The sequence below is a fragment of the Malaclemys terrapin genome, chromosome 1 (assembly GCF_027887155.1).
Source record: "Malaclemys terrapin pileata isolate rMalTer1 chromosome 1, rMalTer1.hap1, whole genome shotgun sequence".
Classification (NCBI taxonomy): domain Eukaryota; kingdom Metazoa; phylum Chordata; order Testudines; family Emydidae; genus Malaclemys; species Malaclemys terrapin.
In genome coordinates, this window is record NC_071505.1 from 10,029,317 (window position 1) to 10,042,313 (window position 12,997).

At 48.5% G+C, this 12,997-nt stretch overlaps 1 long non-coding RNA gene across 4 annotated transcripts in view; it reads left to right on the plus strand.

Annotated features, from left to right (window-relative positions):
- The first annotated feature begins 11,214 nt into the window (after positions 1 to 11,214).
- The window catches only part of LOC128830167 (uncharacterized), a 191,113-nt gene continuing 189,330 nt past the window's right edge, over positions 11,215 to 12,997 (plus strand). For all 4 annotated transcript variants that reach the window (XR_008443550.1, XR_008443553.1, XR_008443552.1 and 1 more), the window contains exon 1: positions 11,215 to 11,559. This is a non-coding gene — a long non-coding RNA (uncharacterized LOC128830167). The remainder of the gene's footprint in view (positions 11,560 to 12,997) is intronic.

A 12,997-nucleotide genomic window follows, 5' to 3' on the forward strand; every position in this document is an offset into this window, starting at 1 on the left:
AGTGGTGCCTTCTCTTTCTATCCCAAACCTAGCACTGGATCACTGGATGCATGTACATCAGTGATTCCATAAGACAAAGAGCTCAGACCTGCTGCAAGAGATTCTGCTTGGCTAATGTTTCTTTCCCCAGCCTCCAAATCTCCCTTGGTTCTTGTGACCAGGTACCTCTCTCTTGCCATGACACAGCAGAAAAGCAGCAGTAGCAGCCTAAAAAGAGATTGGCTCTGGCAGCAGCCTTAGAAAATGACTCCCGCCCCCCCAACCCACAACTCCAACAATCTCCTCTGAAAAAAGGGCAAGGACAGGAACATGGAATAGAAGGGAGATACATGTGGTGGGCAAAACAGGAGAGGGAGAACTTGGGGGAAGGTGGAGCTGGGATCTGACAAGGGCAAAATTTAATAGAGACCAGCTGGGGAGAATGAAGGAGAAGGAGAAAGAGAGAAAGGTGGCCTGAAAAGACTGGAGTGGAAGGCAAAGATTAGTGGGAGAACAAGCGGGAAGAATATGGGACATCTAGGTCAGTGGTTCTCAACCGGGGTACATGTACTCCTCAGGGTACACAGAGATTTTCCAGGGGTACATCAGCTCAACTAGATATTTGCCTTTTTACAACAGGCTACTGTAACGATGCGGTTCTGGCGGAACCCAACTGAGAGTGCCAATTCAGGACAAATCACTTAAAACAGGGCAGTTACAGCCCTAGGCTGGGGTTTTTCCACCTCTAAGGCAAACCAAACCATCTAGACTACGAGGACTTTGGTTTCACCCCACTAGCTAACCACAAGTTACACAAGCAATTCCCTTAGACACTCCAGTTTCCCAGTATTACCACCAGTGCCCACTCGTTATGGGGACAAATGGTTATGAAAACCAATACCCCATTAAAAGAAAAATGGTTCTCTTGATCCCAAAGGACCAAGGCCCAGACCCAGGTCAATATACAAATCAGATCTTACCCACAAATCACGCTGTTGCCAGTCCTTTAGAATCTAAAATCTAAAGGTTTATTCATAAAAGGAAAAAGATAAAGATGAGAGCTAGAATTGGTTAAATGGAATCAATTACATACAGTAATGGCAAAGTTCTTGGTTCAGGCTTGTAGCAAAGATAGAATAAACTGCAGGTTCAAATCAAGTCTTTGGAGTACATCCATAGCTGGGATGGGTCATTCAGTCCTTTGTGTAGCGCTTCCATTTGTAGCAAAGTCCCTCCAGAGGTAAGAAGCAGGATTGAAGACAAGATGGAGGAGAGGCATTAGCCTTTTTATAGTCTTTTCCAGGTGTAAGAACACACTTTGTCCTTACTGTGGAAAATTACAGCAAAATGGAGTCTGGAGTCACATGGGCCAGTCCCTTCATAATTTGCTGAATTGCAAGGCGGATTTGCTTTCTCTCAATGGGTCAATTGTATAGCTGATGGTCCTTAATGGGCCATCAAGCAGGCTAGTCAGAGCTAACACCAACTTGTCTGGGAAGTTTCCCAGAAGCACAGCATAAGTTTGAAATACAGACAGTATAAAGCCAATATTCAAAACTTCAACTACAAAAATTGATACACACATATAGACAGCATAATTATAACCAGCAAACCATAACCTTGTCTTAGACACCTCATTTGACCCCCTTTATACAAGATTTGGTGCCACTACAGGACTTTGGTTGCAACCATGTTCTATACGCTCCCAGTTTAAATCTATAATGTGACAGCTACATAAAAAGCACTAGCAAAATTAGTACAAACTCAAATTTCATGCAATGACTTGTTTATACTACTCTATATTCTATACACTGAAATGTAAGTACAATATTTATATTCCAATTGATTTATTTTATAATTATATGGTAAAAATGAGAAAGTTGGAAATTTTTTCAGTAATAGTGTGATGTGACACTTTTGTATTTTCATGTCTGATTTTGTAAACAAGTAGTTTAAGATCGGTGAAACTTGGAGGTACACAAAACAAATCAGACTCCTGAAAGGGGTACAATAGTCTGGAAAGGTTTATATCCACTGATCTAGAGGAGACAGGTGTGGTTAACTGCTCCTCACTTTGTTCACTGTAAACTTTTCCTTCAGGTCATGAACACAATCTCTAACTCAGCTCCCCACTTTCTGTAATGAATGAATAAAAACATCTGACACCAAAAAATATTGTAACAAATCTGTGGCAACATAGTACTATGCTGCACACCATCACCACTTAGAATTGCATGTCGGTAGAAGAGACACAGCTTGGGTATTTTTAATCCAAAAATACAGGCACGCAACAAATGACTCAAAGGAGAATCTCCATTATTTACCAGTATAGGGCCTGTGACACCCTGTTGTGTAGTTCTAATTCCATCCATTAGTGAGCAGTGGTACATATGTGTGCATCAATTCATGAACTGTATGGCCTCTTTCAACCCAAATTATTCTACGAAATATTGGATGAGTTAAAAAATACCCTAAAGGTTCTCAAAATCATAGTCCATACTCAAAAATGATGACTGAGATGAAAAATTTAAATGCAAGCCATAACAGGTGAATGATGCATGGGTTTTGTTCACTTAACTTTTTAGTAGCAAAGACAGAGATTCTCAACTGCTCCAAATCTTGGGACCTTGTTTGTTAACCTAAATAACAGTGTGGTTCCATTGTGTTGGGAGCAGGATTTGGGGAGCCCATACAGGGAGTGTGCACCCATTGTATGCTGTACAGCCCACCTGGAACCGCGGGGGCAGAGATGACACGTGGGTGGGGCCAGGGCCAGCTCTAGGCACCAGCTAAGGAGGCAGGTGCCTGGGGCGGCAAATCTGAAGGGGCAGCACTCCGTCTGTTCTTGGGGCGGCACTCCGACTTTTTTTCCCCTTTTTTTTCTTCTTCAGCGGCAACTTCGGCAGCAGCTTTTTCATTTCTTCTTCTTCAGCAGCAGTTCGACGGCAGCTTTTTCATGTTTTCTTATTCGGCGGCAGTGCTGCGGCCGCTTTTTTTTTTTTTTTTTTTTTTTGTTCTTTGCTTCGCTGCTTGGGGCGGCAAAAAAGGTAGAGCCGGCCCTGGGTGGGGCATGAAGGGTCATGTGCCTCCCCCATTTCTCCAGATACTTCTGGAGGGTATGTCCAGAAGCGAGGAGACTGCACTCACCCGAGCAGCGGTGCTCTCGGTGTGTCCATGCTGAGCGGGGAGGGAGCAGGGCGGCTGGCTGAGCTCCTCCTCCCCCGACCCCCTACATGGGGCTGCTTCGCTTTCCCTGCTGCCCGAGTCCTAGCACTGCAACCTGCTTTGCAGGCCACCCATTGAGGTGAGTTGGGAGTGGAAGCAGAGGCAATGCGCGGGACTCCAGCAGCAGGGAAGGTGAAGCAGCCCTAGGTAGCGGGGAGGAGGAGGAGCTCAGTCAGCCACCCTGCTGCTTCCTCCCTACTCATCCTGCACCACGGACACACAGAGAGTGCTGCTGCCAGGGACAGTGCTTCCTCCTCGCTTCTCATAGAATAGCAAGGTGGGAAGGGACCTCAGGAGATCATCTAGTCCAACCCCCTGCTCAAAGCAGGGCCAATCCCCAACTAAATCATCCCAGCCAGGGCTTTGTCAAGCCTGACCTTAAAAACCTCCAAGGAAGGAGATTCCACCAGCTCCCTACGTAACCCATTCCAGTGCTTCACCACCCTCCTCGTGAAAAAGTTTTTCCTAATATCCAACCTAGACCTCCCCCACTGCAACTTGAGACCATTACTCCTTGTTCTGTCATCTGCTACCACTCAGAACAGTTTAGATCCATCCTCTTTGGAACCCCCTTTCAGGTAGTTGAAAGCAGCTATCAAATCCCCCCTCATTCTTCTCTTCTGCAGACTAAACAATCTCAGTTCCCTCAGCCTCTCCTCATAAGTCATGTGCTCCAGACCCCTAATCATTTTTGTTGCCCTCCGCTGGACTCTTTCCAAGTTTTCCACCTCCTTCTTGTAGCGTGGGGCCCAAAACTGGACATAGTACTCCAGATGAGGCCTCACCAATGTCGAATAGAGGGGGAACGATCACGTCCCTCGATCTGCTGGCAATGCCCCTACTTATACAGCCCAAAATGCCATTAGCCTTCTTGGCAACAAGGGCACACTGTTGACTCATATCCAGCTTCTCGTCCACTGTGACCCCTAGGTCCTTTTCTGCAGAACTGCTGCCTAGCCATTCGGTCGCTAGTATATAGCAGTGCATGGGATTCTTCCGTCCTAAGTACAGAACTCTGCACTTGTCCTTGTTGAACAGTCCACGCCATCCTCCAGATCATTAATGAAGATATTGAACAAAACCGGCCCCAGAAACGACCCTTGGTGCACTCCACTTGATACCGGCTGCCAACTAGACATGGAGCCATTGATCACTACCTGTTGTGCCCGATGATCTAGCCAGCTTTCTATCTACCTTATAGTCCATTCATCCAGCCCATACTTCTTTAACTTGCTGGCAAAAATACTGTGGGAGACCATATCAAAAGCTTTGTTAAAGTCAAGGAATAACACATCCACTGCTTTCCCCACATCCACTGAGCCAGTTATCTCATCATAGAAGGCAATTAGGTTAATCAGGCATGACTTGCCATTGGTGAATCCATGATGACTGTTCCTGATCGCTTTCCTCTCCTCTAAGTGCTGCAGAATTGATTCCTTGAGGACCTGCTCCATGATTTTTCCAGAGCCTGAGGTGAGGCTGACTGGCCTGTAGTTCCCCGGATCCTCCTTTTTCCCTTTTTTAAAGATGGGCACTACATTAGCCTTTTTTCAGTCATCTTGGACCTCTCCAGACCGCCATGAGTTTTCAAAGATAATGGTCAATGGCTCTGCAATCACATCCGCCAACTCCTTTAGCACCTTTGGATGCAGTGCATCCGTCCCCATGGACTTGTGCTGGTCCAGCTTTTCTAAATATTGTAGTCCTGAACCACTTCTTTCTCCACAGAGGGCTGGTCACCTCCTCCCCATGCTGTGCTGCCCAGTGCAGCAGTCTGGGAGCTGACCTTGTTCGTGAAGTCAAAGGCAAAAAAACATTGAGTACATTCACTTTTTCCAATCCTCTGTCACAAGGTTGCCTCCCTCATTCAGTAAGGGGCCCACACTTTCCTTGACTTTCTTCTTGTTGCTAACATACCTGAAAAAACCCTTCCTGTTACTCTTAACATCTCTTGCTAGCTGCAACTCCAAGTGTGATTTGGCCTTCCTGATTTCACTCCTGCATGCCTGAGCAATATTTTTATACTCCTCCCTGGTCATTTGTCCAATCTTCCACTTCTTGTAAGCTTCTTTTTTGTGTTTAAGATCAGCAAGGATTTCACTGTTAAGCCAAGCTGGTCGCCTGCCATATTTACTATCTTTCTACACATCATGATGGTTTGTTCCTGCAACCTCAATTAGGATGCTTTAAAATACAGCCAGCTCTCCTGGACTCCTTTGCCCCTCATGTTATTCTCCCAGGGGATCTCGCCCATCAGTTCCCTGAGGGAGTCAAAGTTTGCTTTTCTGAAGTCCAGGATCCGTATTCTGCTGCTTTCCTTTCTTCCTTGTGTCAGGATCCTGAACTCGACCATCTCATGATCACTGCTTCCCTGGTTTCCATCCACTTTTGCATCCCCTATTAATTCTTCCTGGTTTGTAAGCAGCAGGTCAAGAAGAGCTCTGCCTCTAGTTGGTTCCTCCAGCACTTGCACCAGGAAATTGTCCCCTACATTTTCCAAAAACTTCCTGGATTGTCTGTGCACCCCTGTATTGCTCTCTCATCAGATATCAGGGTGATTGAAGTCTCCCATGAGAACCAGGGCCAGTGATCTAGTAACTTATGTTAGTTGCCGGAAGAAAGCCTCATCCACCTCATCCTGCTGGTCTGGTGGTCTATTGCAGACTCCCACCACGACATCACCCTTGTTGCTCACACTTCTAAACTTAATCCAGAGACTCTCAGGTTTTTCAGCAGTTTCATACCGGAGCTCTGAGCAGTCATACTGCTCTCTTACATACAACGCAACTCCCCCAACTCCACGGGAGTCATGAGAAATCGGGGAGGCATGTGACCACCCAGAACCTTTCATCTGTGTCCCCCCACTAGCCACAGCTACATGACGCCTCTGTGCACGGGTTGAAGCTGAGCTAGGGCCATGCTTGTGCTCTGAGCGGTCCCTGGAGCCCACCGCCCCCTCCATACTCCCTGTCCCCTAGCCTACCGCCCACCCTGGAGCCTCATGCCCCTGACCCCCGAGCAGTTCCTGGAGCCTCCCACCTTGACCTCATGTCCTCCCCACCCCCCATCCTTTGGGACCAGTCCTTGGAGCTCTCTCCACCCCCGCATCCCAACTGGCCCTTTTCCCCTCCCCAGTCTTCCTCCAGTCTCCTGCTTCTGCCACTCCCAGCCTCGCCCATCTCCCCAGGGCTGCTATTTGGAGTCTCCTTGGTCCCTCCTGGCCCTTGCTCAAAAGTACTCACACATATATTCACACTCTGCTTTGCTGCCCAGATCCCAGCCCATACCTATTTCTCCCCCTCATCTCTGTTACTTGGCTCAGTTGGGGGCATGGAGGGATGTTTTTGGGGGGCGAGCAGCAATACCAGGTGACTCAGGCCAGCCCCATGTGTCCCGTTTCCAGTTTAGGAAATAAGGTAATCTAACTCTCTGGGCAGGACGCATGGGGAGCTGGCAGGTGATCGGGGAGCTTGGGGGGGCAATCGGGGGTTAGGGGGAGGGGAGCTGTGTGGAGGCCTGGACCTTGACTGTAGTTTGGCCAAGAAATTTGGACCTTGACAAAAAATAATTGACTACCCCTGCTCCCCACCACTGGGGCACAAGCAGAGCAGAGGCAACTTCAGCACTGAGGTCAGAACAGCAGCCTTAGAATTGCTCTACTGCAAGCTGTGTGGTCTGTATGCAGAATTCCTTCTCTCCAGCCCTGTAGGAGAGCCCCAATGTACACAGGCTGGAGAGAGGATTTGGAGTTAAAGAATAACATATTAAATGGATGGAACACAGATAATTTCACAGAATTTTAAATGGTCCCCTCTCTATATATAAAATATTAGGGCCAAGAAATAATATATATATATGTGTATACAATGCGGTAGCATATACAATACAGCCAAGTATATATAACTATACACTGTGTCTTATAGGGTTTTTTTTACACAAATGAACCACAAATTACATTACAAAGTTAATATACCGGTAATTACAGAGTTAAATAGTACACAATTTTTCATTATTTGGTCGTGTCTGTAGTTTTAAAATAATGTTTTACAGCCATAAATTAACACTTTAAAAAAGAACAGTGGTATTGCCTATATCTTCCATGTCACATCTGCTTAGTTTTACAGACACAAACAAGTTTTTGCTACTGTCAGCACTGAAGACCCAATTTAGCTGCAGAAGAGCAGAGCTGCATTGTATTGTGGCGGATGCGTCATCTGCAAAACGAGCAGGCTACATTCTGATTCTGGACTCTTTGGTGCTGGTGAGGATGTAGCAAGCAGAAAGAATATAGCCTGTTTGATTATTAATTATGATTTACGATTATTCCCCTTAGGAGATCAAACTGAGCTTGCAGCACAGACAGTATAATGGGAACAAAAACTTGCTTCCACTTGTCAACTGAACCCATTTGATATTAGGAAGTCGTCACTGCTTAGGAATAAATGAGGCAGCACTAAGAAATCATTCCACAGTGAGTGGCTTTTCTGACTAGACAGAGCTGCTGTTCTTTCTACCTTGGAAAGGCAGGATGGGTCTATTCATTGCTTTGTACACTGCCACCCCTCCTGCCAAACAGGGAGCCCCTCTGAATTGGTGTGAAGGTAACTTAAAGGACTTACCGGTTAGGAGCCGTTTCTGGCATCCTTGTTAATTTCACTCCCAGTTGTGTGTATGTGTGTGTGTGGGGAGGGGGGGTGAACAGTGTGTGTGACCACGGCAGGGGCAGTTCTTTTCTGCCCCCTGGATGAGGGGATCTCCAATACTACTATAATACAATAGTAGGGGTTGGTTGCTGGGGTCGGGGCAGTTGGCAGCAGGCATTGTTTGTGACACACACATTCATACACATACATACTGTATGTATTACTGTCCTGTGGGGAAGGTGCCGGTGCCCTTTTAAGGGGGGGGGCGAGGGAGAGGGAGAGTGAAGTTCCTGGGCTAACACACCTCAGGAACTTCTGCTTAATGTGTGCTGCTTAATGGAGTCCGTCCTTCCCCAGGGGCCTGTTTGTTGGTCCAACTGCTACACTGAAGAGCTATCTTTTTTGAGAGATTCATCCTTACTGTACATATATATTTAGAATATACCTGGATCAGAGTAGATTTAGATTTGTGAAGCAAGACAAGAAGATTTTGTTTTCCCAGGAAGACATTCATGTGGCTGTTCCAAAGTTAGCTTTCGAGTGCCATACGGTACCCTCACATGGTAATCGCGCGGGCTTGCTATTTATAACTGCCTCAAACAAAGCCGATCAAAGCACACATGAAGAAAGGTCTTCCAATTATAAGAACTTAATTAATAATTTGTCCGTTTTGAATCCTGAAAAATGGCAAGAGAGTCCAGAGAATCCCCATTTTGGAGAAAAGGAAATAAGAGCATTGGCTGATCAACTGAGAATCAATCAACAGGAAACACACTTGGGATTTGTTGAATTCAAGGCTTTTGGAGGAAAAAACATTCCTGGTAAACTTAAAAGACTCGTCCTTGCAGTGGACACCCTTGCTGCAAGCAACGCTGACTGCGAAAGGGGATTCAGTGCGATGAACAACATCATTACAGTGAAATGGACTGCACTTAACACTCGTCATGCGGGGGACTTGCTATTCATTTCATGTGTGGGACCTCCTTATACTCAGTGGAATCCCATGCCATATGTGAAATTGTGGCTTGGAAAGGGCCGATGTGCAGCACATTCATCTCCAGGCATGGCACGACAACAGGGAGAGCAGCGAGAGCAGCTGTATGGTCCAATGTGGGAGCTGCTGTAAGGATGTTTTGCTCCATCCAGTCCTTCCCATGGATGCCCCTTTCTTGCCCCCGCTGGGCTGGCCCACTCACACCTTCCACGTGCCAGGACTGAGCCGGGGGCTGGGGCGGCTTTGCTGTGGGTAGTGGTTCCCGTTGGAGCTACAGCCCCCACCTGCCACCCCCTATTGCTTGTGTTGTTGCTGTTGCATGCCCCACAGACCTCTGTCTCCTCCCCTGTCTCCCAGGCAGCTCCCTCCCACAGCCTGGAAGAGAGAACAGCAGCTGCTGAGGCTGGACGTTTTCCTGGGGACACCATTAAGCAGCAACCCAAAAGCTGGGCACCCACAGATTCACTGGCAGTGCCCAGCCAGATCTTGCCTCTTACAGAAGTTCCTGAGGGGTGAGCAGCAAAAATACTGTCCCCCCTGTCCCCCCACCCCTCAAAAGGGCACCGGTGCCCTCCCCACGGATAGTAATACATACAGTATGTATGTGTATGAAGGCATCTCTCAGCCAGTCTCCCTGCTCACCGCAAGCTAGAGCCTAGAGGAGAGCCCCTGCTGAGTGGGGGGGTGGGGGAGGAACACAGAGCCTTAATGTCTACAGCCTGGCTGGAGGAGGAGGGAGAGGAGAAACCAATGTGACAGTGAGTTTTCCCCTTCCACCTGCTTTTATTAGCTCTGGATTTAAGCTGTGCAGCCAAATGCCTATTGTATTTGTTGTGTATATTAGTATTGGAGCGATCCCCTCATCCCAGGGGCAGAAAAGAACTGCCCCTCCCATGGTCAAACACACCCTCCTCCCTGGCCCCCAGCAACTGTGAATGACATTAACAAGGATGGGAGAAACTGCTCCTAACCCCCGGGGCACAGGGAACAGCTGAGTTTAAACCTTTCTTATGCAGGGGGCAGGCTTCTCCCTCTCTCAGCCCGTCTCCTTTTCTTACCGGTCCTCTGTACCGGCCCATACCGGCTTACTTTCACCTCTGGAAGGGGGTTTGGTGGACGGGAGGCGATGGTGTTATGCCGCTGCTACTGCTGGAGCGTCACGTGAGAGTCCCCTTTAAGTTTCCATAGAGAGGCCTCTCAGTGTCACATGATGGACATGATATAATGAAACAACATTGTAGCGAGGAAAGCATTTAGGGGAGCCCAGAGCTACATAAACAGTGACTGGGGAGGGGGCAGAGAGAGAAGGAAACTACGGGGCATCCTTCTGCACACAGGCACCCACCTCCATCCTGTAGAGAGAGGGGACATGGAAAAGAGAGGAGGGGTCCCTCTGTTCCCCTCCCACCCCTCTCGGGCCAGGAGGAAGCACAACTTTTAATCAGCACAGCTGGGATTGCACCTGTCTCCAGCGTCCCCACCAGCCAAAGAAAGAGGAAATTACATGGAAGAACAGAGCTGGAAACTACCTGGTTTTTTTGTTTTGTTTTGTTTTTCTTCCACTTTGCTGGGGGGTCGCGGTGCGGGGAAAGCGAGACAGCTTTGCCAGCACATGGATCGCCTTAAGGTAAGTTATTTATAGTCCTTAAAAGCGCCTCAAGAGAGATTTGTTTTGGGAGATGTGGTGTGTGTATGCGGGGGGGAGGGGAGGGGATTTCGTCCTAAATTTTGCATCCGGACGTTTAAATGAGGAAGGGGGTCCTTTCCCTGTGGCATAGTTGGAATGTGAGTTTTGGTTCGGGGTGGTCTCCCTTTAACTTCTTTTCTCTGTGTCTCCCTACCCTCGTCCAGGGTCGGGAGCCGTGGGGCCAGGCGTTTGGGTAAGGAGGGAGGTGGGCTTTCCAGCTTGAAAGGGGAATTTAAAAAGAAAGAAAGGCGATTGCGCCATGTTTGTGTTGCTAAGAGGAGGGTGTGTGTGTGTGTGTGATGGCTGCATGCCACATGGCTTCTCTGGAGCGGCTGGGTTGTGCGTGTGTTTTTCCCCCCTCAGTGTCCGCATTCCAGCTAATGTTGCGCAGATAAAATTCGAACTTGAGGTAAACAGAAGAGGAAAGGAGGAGGCGGGGTGCGGGGGGGGGGGGCTGTTTCCATCCTGGGATCCCACCTCTCCGCTTCGCAGATAACAACATCCACAGGGGTCACACAATCCCCCTTCCCACCTCCTTTGCTGCCAGCCAAAAAAATAAGAGGAGCGGGACTGCAAACCATAACAAACCCCCCCTCCCCTCTGCAGCTGGGGGGGGGGGAGGGCGGAGCGCCTTTTTATCTCCAAAACGTCACATTCCAAATCCATAACAACACAGCCCCCCACCCACGCACACACCTTCGCCACCAGCATATAGGGAAGATGCCATTCCCCTTCGCAGGCTCGCAGCATAGCAATGCCTACTTGCTTGCCCCAGGAAAACATTACGCAGAGTAGGTTGGAGCAGAAACTGATCCCCTTAGTGAGTGCCCCACCTCATCCAGCCTGTTACTCTGAGGCACCCAGCGGGCTCAGAGCCTCCCCCAAAACAGGGTGCAGTGGGTGGCTTTTTCTAAATAAAAGGGGGGGGCATGTTTTCCCCCTTAGTAAAGGTACAAGGACTAGATTATTACAGTGCTGAACATCTGGTTATTGGTCGGTGCTGGAGCTCCCTGTGCGTGTGAGCGCAACGGGTAAGTGTGGCTCGCTGGGTATGTGGCAGGTGCTGGGGCTTGGCATGTGGTTATTGACAGGGACAATTATACTGTGATGGAGGTTCGTGGGGATTTGGTAAGTAACTGCTGGGTAGCTGTGTGTTAGACAGGAGGGGGCATTCGAAACGGTGGAGCAAGGCTATGTGTTTGGGAAGGGGGGTTTGCTGTTTGTGTTGGTTTGGAAAGCAGCAGAAGAGCCTCCCCTTAACACACTCGGGTATCTTCATATGGGTATAGCTAATCTTGCTTAGTTTTAGGGGAGGGATGTGTGTGTTTGTCTTTGATTTCGAGGGAGGTGTGCTGGTAGCCTGGGAAAGGTTGTCTTTTGAAGTGGTGTGGAGTAGCAAAATGTGGATGTGTCTGTTGTCTGAAGGGGGGGAGGGAGTCTGTGATTTGCAAGTTCTAGGTTTGACACAGGCAGTTTAGCTGGCAATAAGTATACTTAGCACTAATGTGATGCCCTTCACATGTCCAGAGCACTGTAAACACAACCACTAATTAATTGACGCAGGTATCTTTCTCTGTGCCACATGGCCACTGTAGGGGGCAGGCACTTGTCTGCAGTGGTGCAGATAGCGGGTAGGGTGAGGTGGGGCATGGGTACATGGCAAGATGGGGAATGAAGAGGCGAAAGGACTCGTCTGGAGAGAAAGGTATGTGGCGTAGAAGAAGGCCCCATATCAAGTATAAGGGTATATTACACCTTAAGGAACATGTGGGGAAGTGGAGTGAGGAATTACAAAGCAATTTCTCTTCCCGGGGAGGGGTAAAAGGGTGTTGTGGGGCAGGGTATTGAAGAGTATGTATGAGGAGGTAATCCACATCCTGAGGAGGAAGGGTCAGGTATACTGAGTGGATTATATTGAGAGCTATGGGAGTGCAGAGGGAGGGGCTAACGAGGTGTGCAGGAGGGCTGTACACATGATGGGGGAGTTGAATATGGGGGGCGTTACGTGTTGGGGTATGGGGAAACAAGAATGGGTCTGAGGAAGATATGTGGGATTTGTGTCTGTGTGGTTTGGGAATGGTAAGATGTACACAGGGCCGTGGGGAGGGGCCAAAGGACTGTAATAAAGGGTCAAGGACAAAACATGTTGTTGAGAAGCAGAGGTACTGGAACAATTTGTATAGTGCGGGTGCTGAGAGCCATTGAACCAAACTGTAAATCCTGTATATGATGGAAACCACTTCAAGCCAGGGGGTGCAGCAGCACCCCCACTTCCTGCACCTGTGTTGAGAAGCGGTTTTCCTGGATGCATAGAGGCAGCCCAGAACTCTGTAGCGGAGGGGTGTACATCCTGCTGCAGTGGGGGTTTCTGGGTGGTGTCATACAGGGCTGTACTGGGGGCAAGTGGCACAGGTCCGTATAAGGGTGTTGGTGTGTGTTTGTGTATGGGAGACACAGAGCTATGTTGAG